Below are 10,598 nucleotides of genomic sequence, written 5' to 3'. Positions count from 1 at the left end.
TGGAAAGGGGTGACATGCATTTCAAATAATGAAAAGACTAACCCTGTGCCAGGCTCTGTGCTGAGTGCCTTTATTTCACGTGAAGCATGTGAATCATTTAACAGAACCACAAAGTTTCTAAGGAAAATTATTGTTAACTACTGAAGATAACCTGGCACTTGCCAATTTTTTGTTTAGTTGGTTAAGTTGGGGATTTTTCTTTTTCTTTCTCTCTTTCTCTCTCTCTCTCTCTTCCCTCATATTTATTCTAAGGCCTAACAAAGGTTGGTTGGAATATTCTACTGATGTCCATAAGACTGCAATCATTTTCATGCAAGGCTGACAACCAGGGCAACAAGTCAGTCCTATAGAGAACAGAAAGCCATTCCTGGGAGAAAATACAATTTGAGGCTAGACATAGTGACACACACACACCTGTAATTCCAGCTATTCAGAAACCTTAGCTAAGAGGATCACAAATTCAAGTCCATACTGGGTAATTTAGCAAGACCTTGTCTCAAAAAGTAAAAAACAAAATTTTTAAAGGGCTAGAAAATGTGGCTCAGTGATAGGGCACTTGCCTAGTATGCATTAGGCCCTGGGTTAAATCCCCAATACCCTCTAAAAAGATAAATAAAAAAAGAAAGAGAAATATGTTTTGTAAAAATGTAGGTGGTTCCTCTGATGGATCTGGGCAAGGTCAGTTGAAAACCTTATGGAAGGGATTCATTATTGTAGATGCCATTAGGAATGTTTATGATTCATAGGAGAGGGTCAAAATATCAGCATTGACAAAAGAGTTTGGAAAAAGTTGATTGCAGCCCTTCTGGATGAGTTTGAGGTGTTCAAGACTTCAGTGGAAGAAGTGACTGGAGACAGGAGAAACAGCAAGAGAACTAGAGGTGGAGTCTGAAGAAGTGACTGAATCTGCAATCTCATGGTAAAACTTTAACAGATGAGAAGTTGCTTCTTATGGATGAGCAAAGACAAGTTGTTTGTTGACATGGAATCTACTCCTGGTAAAGATGCTGTGAGAATTGTTGAAGTGACAACAAATAATTTAGAATACTACATAAACTTAGTTGATAAACTGTGGCGGGGTTTGAGACAATATGAAGAACTCACAATAGAACTTCTTTCTTTGAAATGCTATCAAACAGTGTCACATGCTGCTAAGAAATCTTTCGTGAAAGGAAAAGTCAATCAATTGCACCAAAAACCTCGTTGTTCTTATTTTAAGAAATTGCCACCGCCATCTCAACCTTCAGCAATCGCTACCTTGATCATTCAGTTAGCAGTTATTAACAACAAGGTAAAACGCTCCACCAGGAAAATAGATTGCAATTCACTAAAGGCTCAGATCGTCATTTGTAATTTTTGTAATAAAGTATTTCTAATTAAGATATTTACATTGTTTTTAGACATAATGCTATTGTATGCTTAGATTACAGTATAGTGTAAAACATGATTTTTTTTGAGTTGGGGGGAATACTGGGGATTGAACCCAGGAGCACTTTACCACTAAGTTACATTCCCAGTTCTTTTTATATTTTAAGACAGGCTCCCCCTAAGTTGCTTACTGCCTTGCTAGGTTGATGAAGCTGGCCTCAAACTTGTGCTCCTCCTGCCTCAGCCTTTCAAATTGCCAGGATTTCAGACCTGTACCAACTAAACATAACTTTTATACACACTAGGAAATCCAGAATTTCATATGACTTGCTTTATTTCAATATTCACTTTATTTTGATAGTCCAAAAAGGATCCCGTAATATCTCTGAGGTATGCCTGTATTGATCAGAATGATTTGTCTTTTCCTTGATAATGAGCTTCAATTAACCCAGTTCTGATTTGGATGTGCTGATCTTCATCACAAATAACATTGGAATTATTCTACTGTTGTTAAGTGCTTAAGTGATATTACAATCATTTAAGCAACTCAAGTACACAAATTAAAGCTTTAATTTATAATCTTTTTGCAAAAGCACTTGTTATAATTTAATATTTTTCTAGATTCATGCGCCAAGGCCAATCATAACAATTAATTCCAATCTCCCTAATTAATTATGCATGTCTTTACTTATTCTCCCCTAGAAATAGTGGAGAATCCGGGGAACGAAATTGACCAAATTGTATTATTATACTGTGTGCATGTACAAATACATAACAACAAATCCCATTATTATATATAATTATAATATATCAATAAAAATTTCTAACTAATAATGAAGGGTATAAATGGATACATTTCATTATTGTTCCTGATTGTGGTCAATTGTTCTCAGGTCTTGAGTTTGGGACCATTTCCCTCTGGAAAGCTATTTGAAAGCTAAATAACCTTACATTTAGCTGCTACCAACAATAATGGTGACAACCAAGAAAAGAAAAAAGAAAAAAAAAGGCATCAATAAGTCTATTGCAGGGATAAGAATGAGACAGCCTGAGTCACCTCTGAAGGTGTCAGCAGTCCAAGGCCATTCATGCTTCATAATTGGCAGCTGTGAATGGCTCTGCCAAGCCTACTGGCTGAAGAGCAAGGGATAAGAACAGCAGCTAGATGCATTGGGAAAATGGCTTCCCTGCATTAGTGACTGAATCCAGGTTGCTAGAATAAAACCTGCAAGCCAAATCAGATCCAGTATTTTAAAGCACATAAACAGGAAAGTAGTTATAGCAATTCCTTTCATAATTCTGCAAAGTTGATAGTTTGTTCCAAAAGAAAATAAGGGGGGAGGGTCTTCCCTCCTCTGAAAACTCCTTGAGGACAAAGACCTAGTGGAATATTCAGCACACAGTGGGAGATTAATAAACTTTTTAAGGCTCAACTAACATGTCCTATTGTTAAAGGTGCATAAGAGCCTAGGGAAGTAGGTATTATTGTCCCTCCCTGTTTTACTATGAAGAAATCGAGAAAGATCAGTTTGGTAATTTGTCAATATGGAATAAAGCCAGGACTCAAACTCAGTTCTTCCTGGTTCCAAAGTTAATGCTCTATTGTTATGTTGCTTCAAACCATCTGTTTCTTTTCTGACTATGACATCTACGGGACTGTTTTATAAATGTTAACCCCTCTCTATTCTGATCTCCTTATTTTCTACCGATTATCTCATTCATTCTTTCATTCAAAATGTGAAGGTGCTTCTACATTAATATGACTTCCTGTTTCTTCCTCATTCTCCCTTCCTTACCACTGTCACAGAGAAAAAGGTGACCTCTTCTATTTCAAGGTAAAAAAAAGACCCCTGCTGTAGCCCTTTTTTTTGTCACTCCATCAATAAGTTCCCCAACCTGGCCAAATCATACTTCTTATTCATTCTTTCTTCTATGACTTCTTCCTACCAATTCATGAATAGTTTGAAGTGCTCTCACACATGTGAGTACACACACACACACACACACACAAATCACCTCCATTCATCAAGCCCCACCTTGAACTACATTCCTGTTCCTCCTTCTTTGCCTTCACTATCAAGTTTTTTTCTCATAGCTTCTATCTCCTCACCATCTAACCCTGTGCAGAAAATGTTCTCCTTATACCAGCTGCAGGATTAAATCCAACAGATTTCTCTTATTTTCATTCTGGTCAGAATCAAGCCACCACTAACAACTCATTTCTCTATATTACCTTTTTTTTTTCTTTTGCATTTCCTATAAATCTGTTCATTCTCAGATCTGCCTCTTGTTTTCTGATTCCTCTTTCCCAGTCTGATCCCAAATGTAAATTCTTCCTTTAGTTATGTCCCTGTCCATTTCTCCTCTTACATTCTCTCCTTTGAGAATTTTACTAGATCTTTTCTTCAGTCCTGACTAGTTCACATTCCCAACTGCCTTAGACTTTTTCATCATTCTGTCCTACTGACATCCCAAACTCAGTGTGCTCAAAATATAGTCATCATTCTTTTCTGTATGTATCAACTTATTATATTGTAAATATTATTCTCCAAATTATAAATATATATATACATATATATACATACACACACATGCAAACAAGTTAAATTTCAGGGTTCAGACTATGGAAGACAAATAGTAGTAATCAGGGGAGGTTTAGTATTCAAATAGAATTTATTTTCTTTTATTTCAAAAAATCATTTTTCAAATTAATGCATAAGTTTCTAAAGCAATGTACATATAATGCATGTAGTAATGCATACATAAAAAGTAATGCATGTAGTCCACCCTTCCTGACCACTATACCTCTAATTCCCCTCCTCAAAAGCAGGGTTATCAGTTTTATCAGTATTATTAGTTTGGTATGTATTTACCCAGAATATTCTATATACCTGCAAGTATATATGTATAGATATATTTTAAAATTCTAGCACCGACAGGGGAAGAACTGTGGAATTGACCAAGTTATGCTATGTGCATGTAAGAATATGTCACAATGAACTTTACTTTTATGTATATCTATAATGCACCAATTAAAAATAATAAATAATCCAAGTATAGTATTGCACACCTGAAATTCCAGCAACTTGGGAGGCTAAAATAGGAGGATTGCAAGTTCAAGGCCAGCCTGGGCAACCAATAGAGTAGAGGAACAGGATAAGGGTGGAGAAGCAGGGGAGGGAAAGGGGAAGTGGTAGAGAGTAAAATGAAGCACACTATATGCATGTATGAAATGTCAAAATGAATCCCACTATTACATGTAACTATAATGCACCAATAAAAACATTTTAAACATTTTTTAAATTCCATAACATTTAAGTAGTTATGCTATATACATTGTACTCCAAATTACTTTTGTTCACTTAACAGTGTATTTTGCATTTTATTCCTTTGAAAACATACTTTATTCATTTTTACTGACAGCATGCTATAACCTTGCATTGATGCATTCTCTATTGATAGACATTTAAGCTGTTCTCAATTTCTGTTTTATAAGCAGTGCCCCAATGACTAGTTTGCAATTTTGTGCAAATATATGTGTGTGGATATATCTGTAGCACAAAGTACTGTAAGTGAAATTGTTAGGAAAAAGCGTATGTGCATCTTCATTTTAAATATGTTTTGAGATAACAATGTATAAGATAACAAAAAATAACTGGAGTGAATTCACATTGTCTTAAAACTTTTGAAAATGCCCATCTTTTATTTTCTGTCAAGCGTCTAATGATATGAGGACAAGAAAGCCATAGTAAATGTATGTATTTAAGAATACATACAAACTGGTAAATTTTTAAAGGAAAGCAAGAAAGTGTTAAACATAAAATTAGTGACAATGATTCCTTCTGAAAGAGAAAAGTAGAATGGGGAAGGAACATTCTAGGAGATCTAAAATATAGGGACTAAAGTTATGGTACTGTGGGGAGCCACCCATCGCCCCTGGTTGAGCTTCCCCCCCACCCCCGCCTGGAGCGATGTGGGTGCCGGTCTGGCAGCACAAGAAAGCTGTGCAGGGTAAGTGGCCTTTACCCTAGCTAGGCAAGGGAGGCTGCTTCAAGCCTTACCTGGGCGTTACCTAATGGGGATGGACAACCCCCTGAAATCTGATTTCCTTGCCCTATTTGGTGAAGAACATTCCTTTGAACCTCCTTCTGTGTGTCCCCCTTATAAAAATAAAAAGAATCCTGGTGAATGCTCTCTTTTTCCATCGGACCCTTAAGTCACTGAGTCATTCCTGATTCCCACAAAAGGCATTTCTGTGTACTGTGTGTTTCCTTCATCATTTTCTTAGTTTTTGATGCAGCCAGCTCTTTTGAATCCAGCTCATGTCACCAGTCCAGCCAGCTGGTGATATGGTAGTACAAATGCTTTCTGATATAAAAAACAAATAAAATACAGGGAACATTCTAGTTCTTAAACTGTGAAAGGGGAAATGAGTTTTTTTGTTTGTTTTACTGTCATTCTTTTAACCTTATAAACTTTTTTAAATTTTTTTAGTTGTTGATAAACTTCTATTTCATTTATTTATATGTGGTGCTGAGAATAGAACCCAGTGCCTCCCACATGCCAGGCAAGTGCACTGCCACTGAGCCCCAGCCCCAGCCCCAGCCCCTTAACCTTACATTCTTTAAACCTTATATATGACAAATGTTTTTAATCAGCTCATTAATTTAATAAGAATAAATTTATAAAAATATAGCTACATATTTTTAAAAGTCAAAATATTACTTAGTTTTTGGCCGGGCGCAGTGGCACACACCTGTAATCCCAGTAGCTCTGGAGGCTGAGGAAGGAGGATCGAAAGTTCAAAGCCAGCCTCAGTAAGAGTGAGATCCTGCTTCTACAAAATAGGGCTGGGGATATGGCTCAGTGGTGGAGTGCCTCTGAGTTCAATCCCATATATATATATATATATATATATATATCTTAGTTAACTTAGTTTTCTTTCATTTTCATAAATCATGTAGAATGCATATAAAGTGCCTAATACAATGATCAACAAATAGGATCAATTTTTATGTGCCTCCAGCTCCCCACTTGCTGTCCTTAGGAATTCTAAAGAACCAAAGCAGGAGTAGCAAGAGCATTTATTTGCTAACCATGGGAGATATCACAGATATAAGAGGTACAACACCCAATAGAAGTAGAAAGGCTGGAATTATAATGCTGCCTTTACAATGCCAAAAATCCAGTTTGAATTATCTTCTCATCAAAGTGAGTAAGTCTGTCCTCCTTGCTGTTCCAGAACCTTTGGTGGTGATCTTAGCACACAGGATCAGGTGTCTATAACTTTATTTACTAAGCACTACTCTGCCAGGCACAGCTGGCTCATTTAATCTCCAACATTGCTCATGGATAACAAGTATGAACCCCTTCTCACTGAAGAAAACAGACCCAGGAATGGTAAGAAATCTGTCTAAAATCACAGTAGACAGTACTGGAGGCAGGATTCAGGTTCAGATCTCTCTGACTCCAATTGCAAACTTCTCACTGGGCATCCAGTAGTGGTCTTCCTCACAGGACTTCCTTTGTCCATCCAGTTTCTCAATGCACACTCCATTTAGCAAACAACTCCCCTTAATGTTTCCTGAGTAAGTCAAACTGGGTAAGGTCTATGCTTTCCTTATATTATTTCCCTGCTACAAACTTTCTTTCTTCTTTTCCTCTATTCACCCAAATACTAACTTCTTTCAAGCATCATTGGCATTGCTTTTCTTCAGAAGCCTTCCTGAACTAACCAAATTCCAGAGTGGTCTCACTTTTTAGAATCCTTTTTGACTTCTTGTTGTTTTATTAACTAGACTATAGGATCTACAAGCATCAAAAGGGTGTTTTCCTTTATGGCATTTTGTTTTGCTTTGTTTGGAATTCTCCATATAGATACATTTATTAAGTGAGTGCTAAGTAAATGATTTGGGTACAGTACAGACATAAAGATTATCCTGTGGCAGTAGTTCCAAGAAGATTCCAAATCTCTTTTGAGGCTTGTTAAATCTACAGAAAACTAGTGCGTCTGAATCTTTTAGGATCAGGGTTGGTGGGGTAGATGGGACTGTGTAATATTTTAAAGATGATTTTTAAGTGTACCCTCAGATGAAAATTTTATGCTTTGTTCCAGTTCAGGACTATGTTCATCCAAATAAATGTACAAAGAAACAGCCATATAAAGAAAAGTGAGACAAAAGGTTTTGATATGAAATATTCCCCTCAAAGACCCTGTGTTTATGCAGAACTATTCAGAGGTGCAATGATTGGATTAAGAGAGCTACAACTTAATCGTCCATCCAAGTTTGAATGGACTGACTGGGTGTAACTGTAGGCAGCAGGTGAGGCATGGCTGCAGGAGGTGGGTCACTGGGGGCATACCCTAAGAAGGGTACATTTTCCCTGTGACCCCTTGCCCACCTCTTCTCTCTCTCTGTTCCTGATCCCACCGTGAGCTGAGTAGCTTTCCTCTATGGGGCCCTTCTGCCATGATTTGCTGCCTCATCCTGAACCCAAAGCAATGCAGATGGTCATCTATGGACTAAAATCTCTGAAACTGTAAGCCCAAATACACTATTCCTCATCTAAGTTGTTCTTGTCAGATATTTTGGTCATAGCAACTGACTAAAACGTAAGACAATCAAGAAAACTATTTCCTATAGGCATGATTGCTCTGAGGGAAGAAGAGAGAGGAGGAGAAATGGAAGATAGGAAACAAATAAGGGAGGGAGAGAGGGAAAGAAAGATAAAAGGAAGGAAGGAAATGAAGGAAAGGGAAAAAGTATAGGAAAAGGAGGGGTCATAGTCTGCTTAGGTTACCATAACAAATGCTATACTAGGTGGCTTTAAAAATAGAAATTTATTTTCTCACAATTTGGGCAGCTAGAAGTCCATGATCAGTTCCTGGTGAGGGCTCTCTTCCTGGCTTGAAGATGTCTACCTTCTTATTATGCCCTCACATGGATAGGTAGGTGGAGATATTAGTAATCTCTCTCTTCCTCCTCTTATAGAGCCTCCAAACCTATTGTTTAGCACCTCATCCTTATAAGTCATAATTAAGGTTAAATAATAAGGTCATTATTTAACCTTTTACCTTCTAACAGTCCTAGGTCCAGATACAGTCTCACTGAGTATAAGAGCTTCAACATAAGAATTTTGAAGGGAAATGGAGGAACTTTGATTGGGCAAAGGGGAGGGGGGTGGGGAAGAAGAAGAAGGAGGGGGCATGGGGGGAGGAAAGATGGTAGAATGAGATGGACATCAATACCCTAAGTACACATATGACTGCACATATGGTGTGACGCTACATCGTGTACAACCAGAGAAATGAAAAGTTGTGCTGCAATTATGTACAATGAATCAAAATGCATTTTGCTGTCATAGGTATCTAATTAAAATAAATAAATTAATTTTAAAAGAAGAATTTTGAAGGGACACAATTCAGTCCATAGCAAGAAGGGAAGAAAAAAGAAGAAGAGGAGAGAAAGAGAATAGAGAAGGAAAGTAAACTGTGACTTTATGAAATTTCATAGAATGAAAAGAACAGCTCATTCTGCATCTGAGCAGTCCTGATTGACAGGACTTCTTTACACCTGTGCCAAAATCCACCCCCATAACCTTAACCTCAGTGGTCCTAGTCCCTCCCTGACAAGTTTTACACAGCTAGCCTACCCAGGGATTACAAATGCAAATACCTATAAGGCCAAGGAAGATGCCTGAGTGAAGGTAGCAGGGTGTTAGCAGAGTGGTTCAGGTGAATTAGAGAAGGGGAACCCTATAAAGAGGTAGTGTTGAACCAGATGCACATAATTGTTCACATGCAGTTCAAGACCACATTTGCCTTATCCTCCAATTTATCAAAATTGTGATGTCTCACAATTTTTAAGTATTGTCCATTAATTAAAAAAAAAAAGTTCTTAAACACTAGCTAGTCAGGCTTAGCTTTCACAGATTAAATATCCTCAGTACTTGTCTTCTCTGATATAAGGGGGGTGACTCAAAATGGGATAGGGAGGAAGAGCATGAGAAGAAGACTATCATTAAATAGGGAAGAGAGGTGGGAGGGAAAAAGAGGGAGAAGGGGAGTTGCACAGAAGATGGAAGGAGAACCTCATTGTTATACAGAATACATATATGATGTTGTAATGAGAAAAAGAAAAAAAAAGTGTGTCACATTAGATTGGATAGAGAGAAAGGATGAGAGAGGAGGGGAGGAGTAGGGAGGATAGGAAGAGCAGCAGAATAGAATAGACAATATGATTGATGTATGTACATTCCATGTATGTATTATATATCAGAACGTATTCTACTGTCATGTATGACTAAAAAAAATAAATAAAAATTTAAAAAAATATCCTCAGTACTTCAACCACTTCTTCGCTTATAGTCTCAAATTTCTTCTGTCTATAACACTTCCTGGTGTCATCTAATTAACAAAAGAAAAATAGGGAGATTACCTCACTCATTCTAGATGCTGCCTTTCAGTAATAAAACCTAAGGCTTCCAACAGATTTCACAGTGGCTATATCACATTGTACCCACTAGGGGAGTACTGGGGATTGAACCCAAGGCCTTGCACATGCTAGGCATATACTCTACCACTGAACATTACCCCCAGACCCTTCACTAGGTATTCTTAACACATGTTGTTGCTAAGCCACATTTCCCTCATCAAAAAGTTCTGCAATTGTGTTTTTTGGATCTAAGGATAAGGCTTTGAAGCTATTACAATTAATTATCTTATTGGCTTTTGTCATTCTAGTCTGTCAAAATCATTTTTTAATTGAGTCTGTCATCTAGTGTATTTCCTGTCATTCCCAGCTGCGGGGNTGAGGCGTCACTAAGGTTTAGAAAAGGGTTGTTATCTGGTCAGGGAAAACCAGGCATGGGTGAGTTCAAGGCACGGGCAGGCATTCCAAGCAGCTTTACAACATCAACTTATGGCCAGGCTATACAGACATCCTAATATTTTTACAGAAAACAGAAATGAATCCTTCATAAGGTGTGACAAGCTGGCTTCTGATCTAAAGAGAGAATTAGGCTAGGTATATCAAAAGAACAATAAAAATTCACTGAATAATTCTAGTAACTCAATCAGATTACATACTGTATGTGTATATATCATAGACGAACCTAGAAATCATTCACATGTACACAAACACATATATGTCACTATGTATATTATCTTGAAACTAATTTGTATGATATATATTTATTTGTTATTGAGAGAATAAATTTTTGAAAATGTT

This window comes from Marmota marmota, unplaced genomic scaffold (genome assembly GCF_001458135.2).
Source record: "Marmota marmota marmota unplaced genomic scaffold, marMar, whole genome shotgun sequence".
In the NCBI taxonomy this organism is placed as follows: Eukaryota; Metazoa; Chordata; class Mammalia; order Rodentia; family Sciuridae; genus Marmota; species Marmota marmota.
The sequence above is the reverse complement of the archived record's forward strand: the minus strand, read 5'-3'. Positions refer to the sequence as shown.